Raw genomic sequence first — 22,097 nt, 5'->3', positions numbered from 1 at the left:
AATTTAATGAATTTGTATATGCATTCAACTTTTATTAGTTTTCCATAATACATTTTTTAGACACTTTATAGCTTTTGATTAGGACAACATTGCAGTAAGTTTAAATGCAGTTCAACCGAGAATAGGAGTGTTATTTTTAAACAAAGCATTCTGTTCCAAAAATCTTGCAATTTTTTGCCACTCTTTTTGTAATGGAGACATGATGTTTTTCTGTGATAGCTAATAAACGTTCATAAGTGTGAAAAATCCTTCTGTGCCTTCCTACAACATAAAAAAGCTAAACCAGGGAATATTGTTGGAGAGAGGCCCTTTGTTTGTCAAGTGTTAACAATCCTGTGAGCACCTGCAACTTAATTTTTGATGATTCAAAAGGATGGAGACTGGAAAATTGCACTCTTACTCAACTTGTAGTGCTTGCTTTCAGTTCAGAGGGAAAAGAAAATAAACAACTGTCCCCCAGCCAGACTGAGGGAAACAAGGTAACTTCTGGTTCTCTCCAGTAGAGAGATGTGGTTATCAGTATAGTGGTGTTTTCTGCTGTGGTGCTGGGAGTGCAGGATTTTGGGAGATGATTGGCAGGGAGATGGTCAGATGGCACAGTCTCTGAAACACAGATCAGTTGACTGAAGTCCAAGATTATTACTACTTTAAATATGCATAATGTGTTGCTCAGGTTATCAGTAGATGAAAATAAACATGGAGTTTTGGATTTGTTTTCCATTGACATTTTTCCATGTACTTGAGTGAACTGGAGAAGGGAAGTTCTGGAAACTTTGGCCTTTGGCTAAACACGAGATCAGAGGGACTCATCTGTGAAGATTAAGCCTTACTTAAATAGGGGAAGATGAAGTGTTACTAGACACCAGATTTTTTGTGACACTTTTTTACTCATTCTAAAAATTTGGGTTTCATGTTCATTGAGCCTGACTTGCCATTGCAAATGCCTTTACTATGGTATTAATAAGCCTTTCTAAAATCCAACTAAGAGCAGTAAACACAATGACTGTACAGAATAACAATCCTTTAATAATAAATGGAGTTGCAGCTGATGCTAAAGGGTGGTGTATCTGCATGTAGATGACTGTTTTCCACCCATCTGCCTTTGTTTCTGGAAGATCTTACAAGAAACTCGTGGTTGAAGAGGCCACTGGTCCATATCCTATGTCACAATTCTGCCAAAACTGATACTCAGTTCATTAATTAGCCACTAAGAAAGCACATTTGAAATCATTACTGTCAAAATATTTCAAGTGCCCAGTTGGCTTTGAAAGCTTGAAGATGTGAATTGGTTGTGCAAATTCAAACCTGCATAAATATTGGGTTTGATTTACACCCTGCAACATTTGAACGTGCATAAGCAAAGCCAAAATGAATCAGTGGCTGGTAAGGAGAAAATAAATCCTTACATTTTAAGTTAAAATGCATTTTCTAAAATACAGGTAACTGCTCAGCTTGGAGAAGAAATGTAGGCATTATCAGAAAAATACCTGAATGGTGTCTTGCTGCTGGTGTGAGAGTGAACCAACAGTTTGTGCAAATTGAAACTGGTTCTTATGAGCTATAATGTGGTTTATATTATTGAGGATAAATATTTTCAATGTTCTTTTTCTATGCATTAAATGAACAGTAAACTTCATGAAGTTTGGAGATGCCAGGATAAACTAACAGATTTTAAGCTATTGTATTTTCTGTCTTTGAGAAAGCTTTTGTAATCGTCAAAACAGACTATTAGTATTAATCTGGTGAAATGAAATTAATGCAGACAGTTCATCATATGAAGTGATTCATATGCAGAGCACAGTATCTGTGTGTAATTTAGTAAAATACAGAAGTTAATTTGAAGAGTTTTTGGAAAGAGAAATTACATCAAGTGTAATTTAAACTAATTGAGATTGATTTCAAAGTTTTGAGCAGAGACCTGATTTTTTTCACTGTACAGGCTTCTCAGCATTATGAAATGTTCTTTTTTAATTTACCTGATGTGCAGCTAGGTAGCTTAAGTTTCCATACTGCCCAAATTTCATCAGTTCTCTTGCTTTCAGCAATTTGCTGCAATTCCTCCATTTTTTGCCTTAGAGTAGCTGTCATCCATACAGATCGTAGTACACAAGAAAACACAGTGTTACTGCGAATCAAATCTTGAATTTTTCCATAGTAAAACATGGTTTTGACTGGGGGCTTTTGGGCCATTGTGTGTTGTGTTGCTCCTGTGTTTTCTGGACTTTTTTTTTTCCATTTCAGTAGGCTTAATTCTTTTCTTCATTTCACCAATGGCACTGGAATGCCATTGGTGTTCTTAGTAGCATGTAAAGCATTTACCTCCATAGCAGTACTTGGATGTTATACTATGGATAAGCCAAGCAAGTAATGGTAAAATTGTTGTCCAGTTAGTTGTGTTGTTGCTTGTGAATTTTTTTTGGCAATTGATAGATCAGCCATCACAGAAGTGATGAATAATCTAAGGAAAAGTAACAAGACCTCTGTAAATTGCGTTACATACCCAAAAAGCAGTCTTTCAGGCTATAAATAGGTGATAGCCCGGTCATTTTGGGGTCATCAAGTTGCTACTGTTTCTTCAGAGTTTTAGAGAACTTGCCATTATTTTCAGCATATATTTTACTTTAGGAAAAATACATTTTTGTCACAAATGGTGCTAGAACTATGCAAGTGAAACATGAGTTACATTCAGTCCACCATGGGAGTTAAGAGGGTAAAGCATACCAAGTATGAGCAAAACCTGGAGAAGGGTGTTAAAAGTGATCACCTTTTGTCCTAGTTGTTAAATAGTTGAATGTTGTCAGAAAATTCTAGATTTTTTTTTTCATTTACCATGGGAAAGTATAGTTACTGTAGGAGTTAATGTTGGTTCTGGTTCCCAGACAGTTTTGGTGTTTTTGGAAAAGGTGGGGTAGAGTTAAAAGTTACTGTTTTGAAAGCTGTCGACAACCTGTGTAGAACTTAATATTAGCAAAGAATATATTAAGAAATAATGTTTGTGTTGGAACTCTATGGGAAATCCTCTGTATCACTTAAGTGGTCCCTGGTTGTTTGGTGTATTGTGGATGTTATTTGCAGTGTTATGTAGGTTTTCATTACCCTTTTTTTACCTCCTTCAGTTCCTTACCTTTTCTTAGTTTTTATCCCAGTTCAATTAAAAGAAAGTTATCAAACATGTCAAGGTATATTTTTCATTGAATTGAAATTTAAAAACTTTTCTTCATCTCTAAGAAAACTGTTCAGTCACAGACTACTTGAAACATATGGAATTGTGCTTATTAGACATGTTCCATACAAAACAGAATCTAGAAAATCTTATACCAAAACACATGAAGATTTCCAGTGTTTTGTTTATGAGAAACCAGGGATAGAATTCAGTTTCCTCTTCACGTGTCTAGTAACATTTAATTGCCTACATAAAAAGCAGTAATTGTGAGCTTTGTATTAGGGAGGAAGGACTAGATTCTTCTGGGATACAATTTATCCAAATGATTTGCTTTCTCTACTTGAAAGAAACAGTCTTTTAGAAACATATGTTTCTCTCTGATGTTAAAGGATGCCTGTGTAGTTGAGATTTCCCCTGGAGAGAGAAGAGTCCTACTCTGAATGAGCTGCAGACAGTCCAGCACAGAACAGACGGGAGTGGGGAGCACGTAAGGAATAGACTGCAGCTCCCCAGCAAGGCTCTCTTCCAGCCCCTGGTCAGCTCTGCCTGCAGGCAGTACTGTTATTTACAGTATTCCTTTCCAACATATGGAACACAGCTCAAGTGAAACACAGCCCATTGGCATGGGCAGCAGGAATTCAATCAGCTGACAAATGAGGTTAGAGTCTGGTCTGACTCTTAAGTGTAGGTAGGACATGGAGAAAGTGAAGCAAAGGAGACAGATGGAGGCAGATAAAGGGAGGAGGGAATAAGATCATACAAATGATGGAGGATGGTTGGGAGAAGACTTTGGAGTGTTCTAGACTTCTAGTTTTGAGATGGATTATTAAATTACATTTGTGTTTTATGGTTGCTTTTTTGTGCACACACTTAAATACCACAGTTTGTTTTGCAGGTGCTGTACTTGATGGATCTGATGCTTTGCTCACTTGGCAAATTACTGATATTTCAAGCTGCTTGTTTCTTGTAGTTAAGCTGAGTTTGAGATTAGGGACTCAATAATAAGGTCATGGATCACAACAGTGATGTAGAACCACAAGGCTGTCATGTTAACAAAACCCAAGTGCTGTATTGTAATGAATGGTAATCACAGTGAAACAGGGGAGTAGATGGTGAATTTGGAAAGCATATGGTTTAAAACAGAAGTGTTGAATAAATTAAATATTGAGAGGTGCCCATTACATTGTATACCAGTTGTTTAATGGCAGCTGATAAGAAGGTGAGGAGTGCTGCAGCAGAGGCGTGCTGCTGGCATGCTGTGCATTCAGTCAGCAGCAAATGAGCTGGAAAAGATCAATTGCAAGAAGCACAGAGCACTGTAGGTAAAAAACAGAGAGTTTAATTAATATCAGTGGCATTTGGCCCAGCATGGGTTAGGGCTTCTTAGTCTGTACTTTAGATCTGACTTTGATTTGTATTTTCCTTAGTTGCTTCTGACATAGCTGTAATGTTGTTGTGATTATAATAAACAAGAAGTGAGGCATGATAGTTCTACAAAAATGTAGAGAAAGATGAAAACAGGAAAAAGCAACAAAGTTGAATTTATGACAGAAATAAATATGTGAAGGATCAATGAGCTGAGTCAGAACTGTTTAGTCCAGGATCCTCCAAGCTTCTGTGTGAGAGCACAAGCACTGGTGTAATCTTGGCTAGTTGTGTTCTCGTGTTCTGTAATTAAGTGCTAGTTTGGTGTTTAGCACAACCATGAACAGTGTTAACCCCCTGTGACCATTCCTTACTGCCATTGGAAGCAGTCCCAAGGTGGACATGCTTTAGAATGGTGCTTCCTGCAGTTTTTGAGACTAATCATGGAGCAAGTGCCCCTGGAGGTTGTGATGGGAAGCTTTGCTCAGACACCTCTGTTATCTGTGAGCAGCTGCAGACATGATCTCAGTACTTGAGTTGTGCCAGCCAACAGGCAGAACAGCTGAGCCCAAGAGGGCTGCTATGGTTTTGTGAACAGCAGTGGCTGGGCTGAGTGGGGAATTTTCCTTTTAGTCAGAATTCCAAAATGTGAAGTATAAGGGTCTGAGAGTAAAAAGCACATAGTAAAATACTCTGCTCTATCAGTTCTGAAATATTGCTATTCTTAGGATACTGAGATAATTCATTTACATAGGCTTTTGAACAATTCCTTACTTTTGATCCTCAACTTTCTTTAATTCATTTTTGGTTTTGCATTTTATTTCCATTCTGGGCCTGAAAATATTGGCTGAGAAGGTGGGAAGATGGGCAAACAGGAAACTGGGCAGGGTTCCAGTAAATGCCATTGGATTTTTGGCACAACTAATGTCTTTCTCCGGCATGCTAGGATTCTTTCAAATTGGCATTTGCTTCCCTAAAGCTGTTCTGTCAGAAGAGTTTGACCAACTCTGTTATGTACAGGACAAAGCAAACTTTTCCTGCAAGAGGATTTATTCTGCTTACACGTGCAGCCTGAAAGCATTGAAAGCAAGCTGCTGTGGAGAGGACTGGAAATTCAGTTCTTGAGCAAAGAGGAACATGTCCATTGATTTTGTGTGGGGAAAGCTGAAAACTGTACTGTTTTGCCCAGTGAAATCATTCCTACTTGATAATTAGCAGAGAGAGAGACAGAGGAAGTGCTCATTTTATCTGCTTCTCTTTGTGCATTTCTGTGATCTCCGTCATTTCCCAGGGATAAATTTTTGTTTTCTTGGCTGCCTTCTTTCCCCTTAAAAAGACCTGAATATGAGAACAGAGAAGTGGGGGATTTCTTGCATAAGAGTATTGTCCTGTTTTTTAGTTTATCTCTAAAAGCTTATACTTTTGGCCTTTTGCAATTGGATAAATAAAAATCTCTCTGTGCGTGGAGAAAAGGTACAGGAAGTACATTTTTATAGAGACAACCTTACAAAAGAGAAGAGTAGCCTGGGCAGGGAGAGGCAGAAATAATGCATGTAAATGTAGGAAAGAGCTGACAAATGGTATTTCTCAACAAATGGGCTGATCCTGTGATAAAAAGCTCTGAACAGTAACCCCTAAGGAAATCAATTCCTGTATGGCTGCATAATCCTCTGAGACCAGCTCCAGACCATCTTGGTCTCTAATTGTATTGACAGCTGGTAGTCCCAACTTGCTGGCAATTTATCCCACCACTGCATATTTATTGAGAGATTTCTTGTCATAGTATTGACCATACATTAACAAGGGAGTGTGGATCACAGTAAAGTCCCTGTGGTCCTGATAGATGTTTTCTTGGTACGAGAACTTGTGCTGACAGCACATGCATAACAGAACAAAACATTTTTGAATCAAAATAAAGCCTTTGTTAAATGGGAGAATTGAGTCTGTGTCTATATTCACTTCCCGATTCAAAACAAGATTGTAATGGTGATTTTTTTCAGAGACACATGCAAAATTATATGGAGATAAATATGCAAAGCTGAAATAAATGTAAAGTGAATGCTGAGATGATTACGGTGGTTTCAGTTTCTTTATGAGAAAACTATTCAGAGGAGAAATTACAGTAAAATAGGACTTGCAGATCCAGTTATGTATTTTTTAGTGTACGGAAGTCTTTACCAAAATTTAAAGTGGTTTATTTATGATGTGATCAAAAAGTCCAAATAGATAAACCAACTAAAATCAGCTTAGTGCTGTTTATCTTTGCTTCTTTTAAAGATGGTCAGGCTGTCCATTTAGCTTTGGGCAGGTACTAGGAGCTCATAGCCCTTTATGAAGTCAGCTTGGGAGCAGTCCTCTGTTCATTGAAACGAAGATGCTTCCTAATGTGCTTTGCATTTTCTTGACTTAGGTGTTTCCTTGATGTTGTCTACTGACCTCCAAGTAAATGAAAATAACTCCTCACAATCAGCGCAGCATCAGGTCACGGAGATGTTTCCAGCTCAGTTACCCTGGAGCCCCATAGGGAAAACTCATCTCTCACTTGCTGAACACATTGGAAGTGTTAGAGCCTCGTGGGGCTCTTTAACCTTGGTCATTAAAACTCAGCATTAATGGTGCTTTCTGTGTCTCAGGTCCTCTGGCTCTCTCTTCCCCTGCTCCCAAGTTCAGCCCATGTTCCATAAGTAGATCTGGTTTTACTTGTGGCACAAGATGCTATGGTTGGCAAGGCTCTTCTGCAGACTGGACTTTAAAACTTGAGCAGTTGAGGAGGTAATTAACCCAGTAATGACAGATCTCATGAGGAGCACTGGAGCTAAGTGCTATCAAAAGCCAAGGAGTACAGTTTTAGTTAGACACCAGCATAGAATTCAAGCCTAGCATTCTGCTTCTAAGGTTTACTATCATAGTTCAGTACAGTGCAGCAGAAAAATTCCTAACCCGTGATGGGGACGAGGATATAGTTTAGATGCAGAAACCAGAATCAGAAAGGTGATATTAGGGTGAGTTTTATAGTAAGGATGCAGTTTGGATGGTCATTCACATGGAGGTGATTCCCCTAGAGGTGTATCTGCCTCTGTGCCCTGTGGGTTAAATCCAGGACAAGTATAATAAAAAGTCTTTGGGTTTTCCACAGCACTAGATAAGAACAGGTTCTGCTTTCTGGTGTGGCTTCCTGCTGAGCTTGGTCTAATACCCCAGAGGATATGTGACCTCTTAGACAATGCAAAAAAAAAAAAAAAAAAGATCCCCTTTGTAAATGAGAGGGTTCTTTTTCTTCAGTTGTGCATGTTCTCAATGGTTTAAGAGAATAAAGCATTAAGAAAGAGAAGCCTAGGAAGTTCATGAAGCGACCAAAGGGCAGAAATGAGGACAGGGAAGGACTTGACAAACAAGGGGAGAATTGATTACAGAACAAGGCAAGGGTCTGTCCTGTGGAAGGCTGGACATGGCATTGCTGAGTTTGGTAACAAGGGTCATTGTCCTGTGCCCATCTACAATAGCATATTTGTTTACATGTAGATTTCATGAAAACAGCAAAATATTCTAGATGCATAAACAGACCCTATCAATAATGGATTTTCTGCTTTACCTCTAAGTGAATAAACTGTGCTTTCTAGGTGTTATTTTAGAAATTTTGCTGTCTTTTCATGGCAGCTTGTTTGCCTGAGACAGCATATTACAGGCCTTCCCCATAAAGCACCTTTATTCGCTATTTCTCTAACATTTGTCATTTAGTACATTTTGCCTGTGCTTCAGAAGATCAGATGAGAAGGAGACAAGGTGTTCTCAACAGGGTATTTTATTTGGAGAGAGATATTAGCGTTGGTTTGGTTTTTAGTCAGTTGTGTTTTATGGTCTGCATTTTGATGATATGTGATTAACTGAAGGGGAGACTATGAGAGGTGAAAGATGAAGTCATGTTATTTTGAGGGAGATAAAGGATGGTAGATGACAGCAGCTGAATAACCTGCTTGGCCAAGCTCATGTGCTCAGTAATCATTAGTCACCTGTGTGATTCTCATGGTGCTTCATCATCTACAAACGAGTATTGCAAACCTGATTTATATTAGTTTTTTAATAAAAACACTGATTTCTGTCTACTTTGATTTCAAATTATATTTCATTTGATTATGTTGATAACAAGAGATGTTTTGGGGAATAATAGTGAATCTCCTAAGCTTTTTGAGTTTAAGCAGGAATACTAGTTTATTTCAAAAAATGTTGAGCATGTGTTTGTGATGTCACATTTCTGTACTGGTTGTGCAGAATTGGAAATTTGCTCAAAAGGCTGAGAATTACATGGGAGAAGTAACAGTAATTTTATAATTAAGAATAAATTTGTGTTGGCTGCAACTTTTCCAGGTTACATTTGTCCTGGAAAAAAAAATCCCCGTGTGGAACTTGTCTCATAGATGCAGATGGTTTATAGCTGATGAGATTGTATAACCTGGCTTCTTAAGCCTCATGGATGCTAACAAGTACATGGGGATTGAGCATGTTGCCTCTTGAGAGTGTTTTTGGCGATCGTGTCCAGGGTTTTTATGTTAAATTTTTTTTTCTGTTACTGCTGTTTTTGGTGGGGATCTGGCAGGATTAGGGAGAGCAGATCAAAGGTTGGCCTTGCCTGGGCCATATTTATAGAATCTAAGTTGGCAGCTTTCCACTGTTCATATTTGTTTGGGTATTTAAAGTGTATTTAGCACTCCAGTCTTTCTCAGAACAGATAGCAGTTGTTCCTTTAATTGCATTATTTTGAAAATTATGCTATTGATGTTTTGTTGTTTTATTTACTCTGGATTCAAGGTTCAACAGCAATAAAAAGTGAAGGTTGTTAATCAAATAATGCCCTTTTGGAAGTCTCAGGAGTCTGGCAAATGGCATAAGGTTTCCTTTCAAATGTGAACTAACCTGGGCTAAGAATGAGCCTCTTTAATGGGGATGAGCAATTTAATGGGAAGGGCAGCTTTTGAATGCAGTCCCTAATAATTACCTAAGGGTAATTATCATTTTCTGGACTCTGATTAGCATGCCAAGTGGCAGAGTTGAATAGCAATATGATCCTTGGAGCCAAGTGAGGGGACAGTAATGCATATACTATTGTAGCTTGTGCAGTAATATTTAGCTGTATCAAGGGATACATTGGAAAGACTTCTCTAGCTTATCCAGAATAAATCACCCATGCCCAACAAAAGTTTCAGGCCTGGTTTTACTTCTATTGTATTGCAAGATTTGCATGTTCCTATTTGTATAAAATATTTAGACTCATTAATCTCTTAAAATAACAGAAATTCACCCAAGTCAGTTGTGAGTTGGAATTTACAGTTCAAAAATGTATTATATGTATGGCCTGAAACTTACAGAAGTTACAGCAGGGAAGGAACAACAAATTCTCAAGATGAATGCTTTTATTGTACTATGGGATTTACTCATATCAGCTGTACATTGGATACGTTAGATTTGGGGGTGTGTTTTATTAGTCTTCATGTGTTGTTCTAACTGTCAAGCTTGGTTTAAGACAGCAGTATGTTTAAAAATTTGAGTGGGATGTTTTTCTTCCTAAAATATCCTGTTTCCTTTTGTTATTTAATTTCAGATATTTTCATGATGCTCTTGTATGTCTTACTCCTTTTGACATTAGTGGATTTTATTGACTCGTTCTTCTAGCTGCCTTGGAAAACCTTCTTATATGTCATAATTTTTACAGTAATGGCAATCATTGCTTGATGTAAAAAAAAACCAAAACAAACAACAGAGCAAACCCAGAGGAATAGGCAGGCTTTCCCAACAGATCTGTATGAATACTTGGAATTTTAAAGCAACTTCTTCACAGTATCTGTAAGAAAAGCCTGAACCTTTGACCACCAGGTCACTCTGGTTTTACACAAATTTTGTTACTGCAGATGAGATAATGAAGGTCAATATGTTAGACTTTTCAAAGAGGAAATGCACATAGACATGGCATGTAGAAATGGGAAACTTGAGCCTGAAGTGTTTGTGGATGTTTGTTCTGGTATAATCCTGGAAGTATAAATGTACTGGATGGAAGAAATTTATTCCTGAAGTTATTTACAAGCCCTTAAAACATATGTTAAAATCTCTTGATAAGGATCAAGAGGGACACATCCTTGTCAGAGGCTTGAACACAGATTATTGAATGTACGTATTCTGCATAAAACTATTCTACTCAGATTTTGAAGCCAACTCTTTGTTACTCATTCTTTCTCCTGGAGTCACAGTTCTGCTCAAGGGTAGGGACAGACTTTGGTATAGTTAGAAGAAATCAATTTAAAGTTTTCACCCTCTCTCTGTTCTTTGTGTCTTAATTGTGTTCTGTACAGAGTGGATCTAAGAGAGGGAAATGCTGTGTGACAGATGTGATGCTTCTGGGAAATCCTGGAGAGGAAGTCTCAAGGATGTTATTGGTAGCACAGGTAGGTGGGATAGCAGTGGCCCAGAAGTTGACATCCAGTGGATCACCAGCCATCCTTATTTCTCAGGGCTGTGCAACACAGACACACCAATGGTAGACAGAGAAGCTTTGTCTCCCTGAAACTCTGGTCTGTTGTAGTTACTTGTTTTGTAGAGGATCAAAATAGTGGGATGGTGGACTGCAGCTAGGTGAAATGATGGTAAATACTCAAACATTCATGGGAAATAGTCCCATATAAGTTGTAGGCTGTGTAATTATGGGAGACATTTATCTTTGAAAACATGGCAATAGTTTCATGTAAACTAAAACCTGATTTCATATGTTTTCTTATTTCTATATGTAATTTTGTAAATGTGTTCCTACTTAGTGTAAGCGCACAGCAAAAATTTGGCAATGATCTGTATTGTGTATGTCTGTTTGTATCTACCATGACAAGGTACTGCACTCCTAATTGAAATGGAATAGTAATCTTTAGGGAGGTAGGGCAAGTCATTATTTCAAGTGATTATTTTGGACTTGTGCTAAGCAGAGAGGGTCCTTCCTTAAAGTAGGTCAGGTCAGCAGAAGTGCTCAGAAATATCCTCAGATGATGCTACCAGTGGAAGTTGTACCAGAAAGGAATTTAATATCTCGGTACAATTTGATACTTACCTTCTGTAGAGTAAAACTTCTAGTGGGAATGAAAGTCTTGGGGGTGCATTGTGCTCGCATAACAAGCGTTTGTGTGTGCTCACACACACAAGGGAGCATTTCTGTCAGAATGTCGAATGAAAGATGGTCAAGTTTTGGAATTTTTGGACTGTTTTCTGTTGCATCGGTTTTCTATCCTTCGAGGAACTGACAATGAGGTGTTGGAGTATGTTGAGCAAGTGCTCAAAGAGCTGTTTCAGATCTGTGAGAGTGCCAGTTTTCCTCTCCTTTGCTGTAAGCATGAGGAAGGCTCAGGAGGGTTGGGTGCACAGGTGCCTTTGTGGGTTTGTTCTGCTGGTGAGTGTGCTTCATCCTCAGCTCAGGAAGTTGGGAATGGCTGGCCATTCTCATTAAGTCAGAGTTTTTACTTTGTCAGACTGTCTCTAATGCTTTCCTACACTCACTTTAAAAGCAGTGACATTTCAGTTGGAAATCTCCCTAGAAAAACTCTCCACGGTCTGTCAAAATAGTTTTCTTTGATGTGACATGCTATGTTCCTTTTCTTATTTTTGCTATTACTGCATACAGAACACTGAAAACTCATAGAGAGATGAAGATAAAGAATTTAGACTCATGTCCTCCCTCTGCTTAGCCATCATTTGCCAAATATGTCCCTGTACTAATGGCTATGGAGCAATGTTTTGTTTCTGTGTGGGCGGAGAGGGACCATTGGATCATCCTTGAAGTTCAGGGAGTGTTTATGACAGTCTGCCATGCCAGGTACAGACCTGCATGGGTGGCATGCAGTGAGCAGTCTCCTATCGAAAGGTATGAGAGATGGAATGGCACACTGTACTAGGAATGCATCTTATGGACAGTCAGTTTAAATAAAAACTCTTGGTGCTTTACATGCAAAAAATTTAACTTGAAGTGTTCTTGGTTATCTTACGAGCAAAACTTATCCTGGGTCCAGGGACAGAGGTGGTTCTAGTTCTGCTTTTTAGCCTCACACACAGTCTTAGGGTTTTACTGCCATTTGGCTCCTTTTTCTGATGTTTGCTTAAAGGTAGAGGCTGTTGATGTGCAGCAGCTGTGCTTCTGTGGGATGGCTTCATCATCCTTGTGCATCATGTTTTGTGATGCTTATGTTTAAAAAATCAATCTCTTGTTTCATGGAGCTGGACTTAGAAAAGACCCACAGGATCATCAAAGTGAGGATATTCTATGATTTAGTTGATTAAAACAGGGCTCACAGGCAATTCTTTTGCTATTAAACCTGATCATGTGTTAAAGCCACAGGGAAGGCCTGAGATGAGCAGCAAAGGAGAGTGAAGGCACAGTTCACCTTCATACATTAGCATCTCATGGCCAGGAATCAAACATGACTATTTAGTATTTTATTCCATGTCTTAAGATAATGAGCTTGCTAATAAATCCAGCTGGAGATGACACTGGTGCATTGTCTTCACCTGAGAATCTGTTCTTAAGTTTCAAGAGACTTAAGAACCTTGTGTGAATACTCTAGTCAAGTGTCTTGTAAAATTCCACTGTTTAGTTATGTTTAATAAAAGTAAAAATAAAAGAGTTAGTGGCAGTATTAGCACTCTTAAGATTTGGATTCACCAATAGTTTGAAGAAATGCTGAAAGAACCTGACAGCTTGGAGGATAAGAGAAATTTCTCTTGAGTGCTGCCTTGCAAATACAAATTAGGAGCACAAAGTTTTGTCTAAAGTTTGCAATTTAAATTACTCCCTCCTCTCATGTCCAAATTCACATCCAATCAGTTACCCATAGTAGACAAAGCTCACTTGGAAAGTAAAGACCTGTTCCTGTTAGAGGGCAGAGTTACCACCACCAAAGCATAACACTTCTGGAATAATCCTACAAATGGTCTATCACTCTTCTAGAAATGAGTCCTGATAGAGAAATTGAGAAGGTCACAGAAAATAATTATCCCCCTAGAAAGAACAAACTCCTCAGGAAAAGCCCTTTGCTGCCATGAAAGGTCTGTTGCAAACAGCAGTGCTTCCATCAGAAGAGCCAGAGCACATGTTGTAAGTCTCCACTGAAATGGGAAAGCTCTTTCAAGCGCTGTTGGCTTTGGTGGGGAGGAGAGCCATGGTGTCTTCTGGGGGCATTTGCTTTCCTGCAGTCACCTTTTGTGCAGTCTTTGAAGCGTTCTCTCAGACACTGCAAACCTCTGCATTCTGTTTCTGAAAACACAGGGTTTTCTTCAGTTCTGGGCAGTGTGCTTCAAAACGGATCAGGGCAGCGTTTGGAAGCACAAGGTGTGTGGTGACAAGGCTGAAAGCATTCTGTCTTCCACTGCTCACAGGCAATAAGCAAGCTATTGTTGTTTTAGCTTTCATCCTCATTCTCTCTTTGCCATGGGAGTTGCTTGAAAACACTTATATAAAAAGGGAAATGCAAGAGCCATCTTGTTAGCAGCCGTGAGTCTCAGGGGACCTGCAGGTCACTCAGACAGCAGAAATTAAACAGATAGTGTCCTGCAGTGACTGGAGAGAGGTGGGTGCATAATTGCAGCTTAATAGCTACAAAAATTGTGTAGAGTTTAAGGTTCTTTGTGAAATCCTGGAGATAAGGGCTTTATACCCAGTCCTTCAAGGAGTTTCAGGTTTTATCTCAGTAGAGGTATTTTTATTGAACTCAAAACAAGCACCTACAAATAGCTAGCCAACCCTTTTCAGGATGCTGTGCTGATTCCATTCTGGGTGCCCAAGTACTTTTAAAAAACTGTTGTGACAATATTACCAGGGTCTGAGATGAAACCTGAAGAAATCCAGCAATTTTTATTAAGCCGATAGCAAAAATGAACCAACCAACCAAAAAAATTCTAACCTCAAAATGAAAAAAGTCATTACATTTTGCTGTAGAACTTCCTCATTATCCCCTTCTGTTTGAGCTAGGGGTAAGAAATTCCCTGTACAAAACAGGAGTAAGATAAGTGTGGAGTGGAGGGAGAAATACAATAATTCAGACTTGGAAAATACCTTTTACACAGAAAATCTAAAATGAGAGGGGAAGAGGCAATATGTTATTGGAATAAGGAAAGCATCTTTGTCACATGATTGGAAATAAGTACTGAAAGCACTCAATTTTGTAGATTGGATGCACAGTGTATGTGGCCAGGCTACTTTGCCTTCCTTTTTTCTGTATTGATAAGAAATACATACAGAAAATGAATTTATTTGCATTGAAATCTGGGAGAGGCATCTTTAATTGGTAACTCCTGTGTAAGGACACAAAAAGGTTCCAAGATAGGTGGCAGGTAAATCCTTGAGTTCCATCTGGAGCAGCACCACACAAGCTGGGTTGGTGTAATGGGCTTTTTTTGAAGGAGCTGGTATTTGTGTCCTGCGTTCCAGTGCCCCGGGCCCCTGCAGGGTTTCAGGTGTGCCGAGAGGACGTGAGGGGGGCCAAGAGAACTCCAGGTTCTCACTCCTGGGCTACACCCACAGCTCGGAGGCAGTGTACGTGTTTAGAGAAAATACTGTTCTGTCCCCACACTTGTGTAACTGTGAGGAGCATCTCCTCAGCAGTGTTCTGAGTGGAGCCTGGGTGTTTTTATTTATGCAATGCGAGAGTGACTGCTGGGAGTGCTCAAGGGGATGTGTGCCCTAACAACAGAGTAAGTTTGACCTGAATGTGGACTGCAATGTGAGGTCCAGTATTGGTGACAGATGATTTCCTCTGCTTTTGATGTTATGCCCTCTTTTTAAAACCACGTCTAGCACAATCAATGGGACCCCCAATGTGATCCTGAGGTTTTTTCAAGCTTTTGCCAGTTGCAGCTCTCCTGCTCAGCATCTCAGGGTACAGGCTGTCAGCATATGTAAATGTCCTGCAGTTATGATTTTAATGGCAAACTGCATGGAAGTTTTCCCTTACTTCAGAGGTGGCTGGATATTGTGAGAATACCAAGTCTGGATGAAGAGGTCTGCATTCCTTCACAAGTTCGAGTTCTTCTCAGTAAATGTACAGGAGTGATTGGTGTGCTGAGCTGGCTGGAGTTTTTAATGTTAAAAGGTTCATAGACTATGTTCATGTGGACATTTTCTGATATAATTTTCACGTATTTTTCATGTACATGTGTTGTCTGCACACGTTAAGGAGATTTAAGAGGGCAGATTAATTACAGGGAGAATACAATTTGGCAATACCTACATCTTAATTTTTGCCAACTTTATCAGGGTAGAAAACTTGGTGTTTGTTAGAGGCATAAAGAGGTAGAAGATGAGACAAGTGCACATCTAATGCAAAGAATAACCAGCTGTCTTTCATGTTTACTTCTTTATTGTCAATCTGAATTTGGAAAGAAAACAAGTTACTGTGAATGTAAATGGAAAAAAAGCATGTGAGATGCTTTGTTTTTTCAACACATGGCTTATGGTCTGCAGAACACACAAAATTGGAGTAAATATTTGAAAACAGTAGTTAAGAGTATTGGCCCTAAAGTAGAGCTCTGCTATTGCAAGATGAGTTGCATGAGTTGCATGTTGTGGTGTTATGTCTACTCAGTGCTAGAGAAGTTAGGTGTTCAAATGAAGTTTGACTTGAACTTTGAAGACCAATTAGGAAGCTGTCAGCTAATTAGGAAGCTGTCTCACCTTTGTGTTCATCCTGAGCACAGTAAACATCCTTGGGCAGGGCTGGCTACTCATGGCATTGTGTAAGTTACATCTGCATGCAGTAGTTCCTGCATTAAAGTGGGTGGTACCGTGCCCTACATGGAATTGAACTCTGAATGTCAATGAACCCTCATTCAGAGTCGGTTCTGGAATGGGCAGTTTCAGACCATTTTCTGAGGCAGAGATGCATGCTTTTTCTTGGCTTTTAAATATTGAGTAAATGTATGCATCTGTATATACTTAGCACACTTCAGAAATTCTTTCAGATTTGCTAAAGCTTTCCTTTCCTGTAGTTTGTCTGAAATTGGTTTTTTGAATATTATGTCGGGTTGTGAAATATAATTAATATACTGCTTTAATTTTTTCTTTTAAATAATGCATTACTGAAGTATTAATGCTGCTGAGTTATTTCCACTTCCCAATAAAACTAACAGAATTAAACTGCTGTTTTGAATATTTGTCCATGTTCCTTTTGAGGTAGCATACCCACATCTTAATGGGGAAAGTTCCAGTAACAACTGGGAATTTCTACAAACTCCATTTTGTATCAGTTACATTGGGGTTTATCCTGATCTTTGGTGAGTCCCTCTGTTCCAAGCTGGGCTTAAGGAGCAATTTGTATGGCCTAGTTACAACTGGACTTTAAAGCAAACTTAGATTATTTCTGCTCTTCCATTGCATGTACAATGTACATTGCTATGACAGACACCTGTGCCTAATGCAGGATTTTTTCTTTAGGGTACATTTAGTGTGCTTAAAGTGGTCTTAATTAGCTCAGCACAGGTAAAGAAGCTTGCAGTGAGTTATACTCCATTCTCCTCTCACATAAGCTGTCCCTGTTGTGTTTCTCTTATTCCTGTTAAACCCTTCAAAGATGCCTTCCCTGAGCCACAAGCTGTGATGTGAGCTTATCCAAGGGTTTTCACTTGATCCTGGCTTCTGGTCTTCATGGGGGAGAAACAGCCAGTGGATCAAAGAGAGGTGTTAAACCTTAATGTGTTCTGGCAGAAAGATCCATAGCCCAGTGGGGACAAGCTGTACTGATATTGACACAACAGGCAGCTATTTCCATAATCCATTCAGGGTGGCTCCTGTTACTGCAACACAGAGCTGGGACCAAGTTTTCTGGTCCCAAGTTAGTTATGTAATTTGTGTAGGCACTGTGGGAGAGAATGCAGAGCTGATCAGAGCAGTAGATAAACGAGACAAAGGGAAAAGTTCAAGCAGGTAATTAGGTCTTACCAAAACCTAGTAGCAGAGCTAATCAAATGCACTGCATGTGTGCAGCTAGGAATGAGTTTAAGTAGCTGGATCCTAAGGCAGATCAGGTGTTGTTGCAAAACAGTAACCATGTAGGAGAATGAAAACTGAGAGTTAATGAAGAGGTGTTCTTGAGGCTGTGCAGTGTGAAGTCAGTAGTTTTCAAGAAAACCAGGAACACTGGCTTTTAAAACCTTGTTCTGTCTACTGGGCCACTGGAATATAGAGATGCCACTTCAGGAAGAGCAGGATTTGGTTTAAATACAGCTCAACTAATAGTGAAAGTTGGTTGAAGAGTGACAGATGTGAATGGCTTTGCTCTTTGTGCCTTTGCTTTAAAGCAAAGCAATATTTTATATTTATTGTAATTTAGTGGCATAGAAAATTGGTGAAATACCCTCAAGTACTTTGGGAACTGTAACTCCAAAACATAGGTGGTCTTTTTTGTGCCCTGCATTGTGTATTATTGAGCCATGCACAGAACAAAACGCTGCCAAATGGTGATCCATGGCCCAGACTAATCTCCATAGAGCAGATGGAGTTTGACAGGTGAAGAGACAAGCTGACAGCTTTTCCTCAAATAAGAGTCATACAGTGTGTTTCCAGTGCCAAGCTGGATTTGACATTTAATTCAAGTTTACTAATGAAAATAAAAGACCAAAAAAAGTCCACCTCCACAGCCCCCCAAAACAGCCTTTCACATGCACGCCCTGCTACAGTGAGAGAATCGGTTTGGTCTTATTTAAACCAGAACCCTCAGTGCCCCGACAGCCATCACTGGGGAGAGGGCAAACATGGAGATACTGTGGGGAATAGTCAGCATTAAAATGGGTTTTGGCTGGTCTGTGACCAAACCTGGCTTGAAGGTGCTTAATAGGCAAGATGAATTATTACAAATGTTCAGCCTCATCTACTGTAGTTAGAATATACTATGGATGGTATATATTCTCATCATTTTGAGTACAGTTTTGTCCTTTTTTTTTGGTGGGTTTTGAAGTCAAGAGTATTGAAGATATAAAAAGCTTAGTACCATTGCAGGAAGTACTTGCAGTCAAAAATACAGTTCCTGTATTTCAGTTTTCAGTTCAGGATCACCCCATGATGCAAACCAAAAGCACCCACAGCTGGCTTTTGTATCCTTTTGGTTATTCATAGGTTTTATGGGTAGGTTTTCTCTTGTCTGTGAGCTGGTTCTGTGTTGCTCTCAGCTCTCCCTGTTGCTGTGCTCTGCCTTGGCAGCAGCAGCTACTGGCACTCACTTCCTTTCAGAAAACTTCTCACCCTCCAAGGGGGGAATGAAGCACGGGAATGGGTGTTTGAAAAGGTATGAGATTGTGGGGAGGATGTCCTGAGTTCTCCCTGAGGAAACATGTTAGTTTTCCTCAGCTTCTTTTTTTGTTGCCTGCTTATGTGGAAAAAGTGTTGAGCCCTTCTGGTTATGTTCTGAAGGTGATGAGCCCAATGATGATTATGTGGAAAAGGAAGACAAATGAACACGTCTGAATTGTTCCCTTTGCAGTTTGGCCTGGCTTATTGTAATAATTGTTAGGTTTTTTGCTGTTTTCTAAGGGTCAGATTCTTTGTCAAAAAACCTGATGGTTGGGGAGGGTGGAAGAAGCACAACACAAAGATCCTTATGTTTCTAGGTGAGTTGGCACATAAATACATAATGGATTTTATTACCTCATACTTACTGCTCTGGAAAGGAAAGGTTATCAGTTCATTTTCCAAAGTGTTTTTCAGTGTGGATGACAGATATACAAATAGTAAGACAAACTATCAGGCTCTGACTTGGAAGGGTTTTGTTGTTCATTTTTGTAGTAATTCCTGTAACCTCCTCACCATGGTAAGTTTAATAAAAGATAGGTAAATAATGTACTATTACATTGGTAATGTGAACTACTGAAGTCCTACACTAATTGCTTCAGTCTGGATTGGATTATAGGACAGTGGTTATTCCTATTTGATAAAGGGATTTAATAACTTTGAGTAAGATTTTAAAATGTGGTGAGGTAGGTGCTTAATAATGCTGAGATTTTGTAAAGTGCTTTACAAAAGCTGCATCATTATTTCCTAATTGAAATATCTGCCATTATCTGACTGATATTTTTGGTGACTTCTTAAAATCCTAGTAGCTGTTTATTGCTACTTTTAGACATGAGTTTCTTTCAGCTTTTGTCTGTGTGGCGTGTACCTGTCACTCAGGGATGCACTCCAAGTGTGTGGATGTCTGGGTTCCTGCTGGCTTGGGAAGTCTGAGCCATTGAGCCCTCGGGCATCTCTGAGCACAAAGCAGGTGTTCCCTCGGGAGGGATGGCTGAGTGCTGCAGGGCAGGGACGGGCTCTGAACAGAGTGCAGAGGGATCCTGGGCCAGCGGTGGGAGGGCAAACTGCTCCCAGCACTGACTGATCCCAGCAGTGAAGGGGGGACTGAGGATCAGTGCCAGCATCTTCACTCTTCCTCTGGTGCGTTGAGCACAGATCCCGCGCTCAGGCCCCTGGGATTCCCCCTGGGGACAGGAGTCCCAAAATGCCTTCAGTTGGCACCACGCTCCAAGGAATCTTTCCCTGGCTGCTTTTAAGCATAGTAGTCCAAAGACTGTTGTCTTTGGAGTCCTGCCTAACTTAGACTCTCTTGGAAACTAGTTACACTTTTATTATTTGAGATGACTCATAATTAAGTACCAGGTTTCAGCCATTTTGGTAATTGTCTTAGTAGAAAAAAGCTTTTGGAACTTTTGTTTCTACTTCATTTAAACCAGGATTATAGTATTTCATACTGAGGAGGATCACTACTGGCTTTGTTTTCTTAAAGCACTAGGTATATTGACATTTAAAAAACAAACTACTAGCAACAATAACAACTGAAAATCTGCCATTTCTCTGGAGAGTCAAGATGAAGCATTAATGTAATGTGCCCCTGTAGAACATTTAAGTCCCATTGACAATATATCATGAACTTTTTACAACACTTTTGATGAGACCCAGGTAAGGAAGTTTTTATAGACAATTTTTTTCTCATTTTATTGTCTATTGAATTTAGTCCCTGTGGGATTTTAATAATTTTACCTGCAGCAGGAAAAGATACTTGTATCCAAGTAAAGGATAGGTTGTCTACAGTTCAGTGAGTTTTAAGTTTATTAGAAGTTGAAATTCTTTATAATGGCAGTAAAATTGTATGGAAACATTATTTATTGGGTCGGAGGCTGTGAACATATTGCTGGGTGCTTGGTGAACGAGAATATCACAGCCTGTGCCCAAAACATGTAAATACTTATGTGCAAACAAGAATTTGAGTTGCTTTTATGGAAAGCAGTTTTGTTGGTGATCTGCAAATTGCATCAAATGCATTGGTGAAGTTTTTGCTGTGAAATAATTCAGGCACTTGTGTATTCATTGGTGCCTCATGGTGTGGTAGCAGTGGTTGAATCAGTGCTGGTCTGTAGTCAAAGCTCTTAGCTGGCCCAGGTGACCGTGTATCACAGCAGGGCATCACTAGGAAGAAAATTTCTGCAACAGAAAAAGCACAGCTTCCTTATATTTTGTCCATTGCTTATATTCCCTGTGGATTAGTTGAAATAAGTTTCTTTCATCCATGCTTGTATGAGACTTTAATTGGTAGCTTTATTTGTAAAGCATTGAGAGCTTTGGGTTTTTTAATCTGTCCAAGAGACCATAGCAAGGAAGATTTCACAAAGGACCTAGAAAATTCCTATGAAAGATAGCAAGTTGTTATCGATAAAAATGAAAACAGAAAGCAAAACTGACTTCATAAATAAAATCAGGACTGTCCTAAAATTCAGCAATAACTTCTCTATTTTCATGCATGCTGTAAAGAATTGAAATGATACAGTTCAGAGCATTTCTCTTATCTAAGCAGTAGGGAAAATACATCTTCCTAAAACCAAATGGTGCTTGGATAATTGACAGCATTAGTGCAACCCCATGTAAATTGAAGATGAAAGGTGAGAAGAAGGAAGCAAATACCAGACTTTCTATGACTTCATCACTTCTCCTTGAAAACCTGGAGATATAACACTCATCAAATATTACAGACACCAAGAGTTCTAATGAACACATTCAGCGTCATAAAGAGATGACATTTGCATTAAAGGGGACTTTATCTGATGCATAATTGCACCTCAGCTAATATAGGAAGCTAAACATACGAGTTGCCAGCCTGACTCACTAAATCAGAGGGCGGTTATCCTGCAGGAACCCAGTAATTGTGCCGTGGTCGTGTTCTAACGGTGCCAGGACATGGATCTGGCAGCAGCAGCTGCTCTGATGGTGCAGTCTGGGGAGCCTGGCTTGCAGTAAACTCTAGAGCTGTTCAGCATCTACAAGGAAGAGCAAAAGGAGTAGCAGAACAACTTAGTAAGTGACAAATAATCAGTGTCTTCAAGGCAGTAATATAAAAATAATTACCTGTTTACCAGCTAGCTTTACATGACAGTTACAAATTGAAGAGCAAACAATTAATTCTGCTATGGAGCTGTGATGTGTATTGTTTTATGTTCTGTTTTATGGAATGTTGGAATTGCTGCTCCTGGTTTTTCTGTTCTGGAAAAAAGCAGTTCTTGTTTGTACGTGGAG

The 22,097-nt window shown here is 39.4% G+C and overlaps 1 long non-coding RNA gene across 5 annotated transcripts in view; it reads right to left on the bottom strand.

Moving 5' to 3' along the window:
* Positions 1 to 21,100: 21,100 nt before the first annotated feature.
* The window catches only part of LOC135298466 (uncharacterized), a 47,116-nt gene continuing 46,119 nt past the window's right edge, over positions 21,101 to 22,097 (bottom strand). For all 5 annotated transcript variants that reach the window (XR_010360443.1, XR_010360445.1, XR_010360442.1 and 2 more), the window contains one exon: positions 21,101 to 21,841. This is a non-coding gene — a long non-coding RNA (uncharacterized LOC135298466). The remainder of the gene's footprint in view (positions 21,842 to 22,097) is intronic.

The sequence above is a fragment of the Passer domesticus genome, chromosome 4 (assembly GCF_036417665.1).
Source record: "Passer domesticus isolate bPasDom1 chromosome 4, bPasDom1.hap1, whole genome shotgun sequence".
NCBI classification, from domain to species: Eukaryota; Metazoa; Chordata; class Aves; order Passeriformes; family Passeridae; genus Passer; species Passer domesticus.
This window is presented reverse-complemented; position numbering and strand designations above follow the sequence as displayed.